The sequence below is a fragment of the Zootoca vivipara genome, chromosome 1 (genome assembly GCF_965207765.1).
Source record: "Zootoca vivipara chromosome 1, rZooViv2.hap1.1, whole genome shotgun sequence".
NCBI lineage: Eukaryota > Metazoa > Chordata > Lepidosauria > Squamata > Lacertidae > Zootoca > Zootoca vivipara.
The window spans coordinates 49479420-49481412 of NC_142582.1; positions in this window are offsets into that span (position 1 = coordinate 49479420).

Below are 1993 nucleotides of genomic sequence, written 5' to 3' on the forward strand. Positions count from 1 at the left end.
GATGCTTTGCTCATACCAAAAGAGATTGGATTGTGTATTCTGTACTAATGGGTCTGCTGAAAACAATTGCATAAGTGAAACATTCAGAGGGCGCACGCGCACCCTTTAATTAAAGTCAAATTACATTATTGGTTAGAAATTCTATGGAAAGTTCCAGTACTAAGTGCCTTGTAGTTACAGTACTTCCCTTTATCTTTACAACAGGTTGATTAAGTAAGTACAGTGGTACCTTGGTTCTCAAACTTAATCCGTTCCAGAAGTCCGTTCCAAAACCAAAGCGTTCCAAAACCCAAGGTGTGCTTTTCCATAAAAAGTAATGCAAAATGGATTAATCTGTTCCAGTCTTTTAAAAACAACACCTAAAACAGCAATTTAATATGAATTTTACTTTTTAACAAGATCATTGATCCATAAAATGAAAGCAATAAACAATGTACTGCAGTCACACAATCAATCAATCAATCACTAGCTGAACTGGGTTCCACACAGTCACAAAAACAAAACAAAAAGCCACAAAAACGAAAATGCAAAATAAATAGCAAAAACAGACATCAGCATAACAAAACAGAAGTGTGGCACTCAAATTGGAAGTGTGGCACTCAAATCAGAAGTGTAACACTCAAAACGGAGCACGTTCGGCTTCTGAAAAAAGTTCACAATCCAGAACACTTACTTCTGGCTTTGCAGTGTTTGGGTTCCAAGTTGTTTCAGTACCAAGGCGTTTGAGAACCAAGGTAACACTGTACAGGCAGACTACCTTAAGGAAATCAAAACTTAATTAACCGAGCCGAGAGTTGAACCTGATAAGGCTGGTCATGCCCAAATTCAGCATCCTGTTTATAAGGCTTGCATTGTCAATCAACAATAATGTGGCCAGCACTTTACAGAGCAGTCCTAATCCCCATAGCCGCTGCCTGGAGGTTAGGGCAGGGCAGAAGTGGCCCCTCAGCTGGAGGAAACAGGCTTTGCCAGTAATACGCCCATAAAGAGCTTTGCAGGAATGAATTTACTGCCTATGCTTCTTTTCAGCAGCTGTAGGGTCTGAAATGGGCTGGGTGGGACGGAGGTGGCCTAGGATCCACTGTCTCCAAAGCTCCCCAGCTAGGCCCCAGGACTGGGTCCATCAACACTACCTGAAAGTTGCCAGCGTAAATTATCCCCCACAATGGAAACAAGTTGGGAACAAGAACCAACCCCCAACCCCCCAAGACACCTCATGCCCATGCCAATGTGAGCCACCTCTGAAGTGGCAGGCTGTCCATCACTTTGTTTGCTCCCAAATTTGGATTGCTCTACTCACCAATACCTATACTTTACATTTCAAGGGAATTGCAAACTGGCATCTTTGGAGGGAAAGTGAAACTCTGCTCCCAGAGGTGCTCAGCCTACTCCTATTTACAGTAGTGGGGGGGGATGTGCCTGTTAATTGCTTTCACAGGATTCACTTCCTGTCTATTGGCCCTGAGACCAACACACACACACACACACCCTGGACACTTTCCCAGCCTTTCCTGGCAAGAACAATGTTCATTCTTAAGTGTCCTCCAGGCAAGCAACTTGTGAATCCCTCTTGGCCCTCACCATAGCTACTCCAGCTCAGGTCTAAGTGAATTAGCCGCCTCCAGAGATGATCCCGTCCCAATTAGTTTGTGTCTCAGAGTCTCTCTCAGGGCTAAGCTTTCCACTCTTGAGTACTAAACCTGCTGTCTACCCTCCTTGGCTGAACGGGCATCAAATTACAGTTGCTACTCCTTGTGCCATGCAGGTGGCGCTGTGGCTTAAATGGGGTGAGCTCCCGTTGCTGGATCCCAGCTCCTGCCAACCTAGCAGTTCGAAAGCACGTCAAAGTGCAAGTAGATTAATAGGTACCGCTACAGCGGGAAGGTAAATGGCGTTTCCATGCGCTGCTCTGGTTCGCCAGAAGCAGCTTTGTCATGCTGGCCACATGACCTGGAAGCTGTACGCCAGCTCCCTCGGCCAATAACGCAAGATG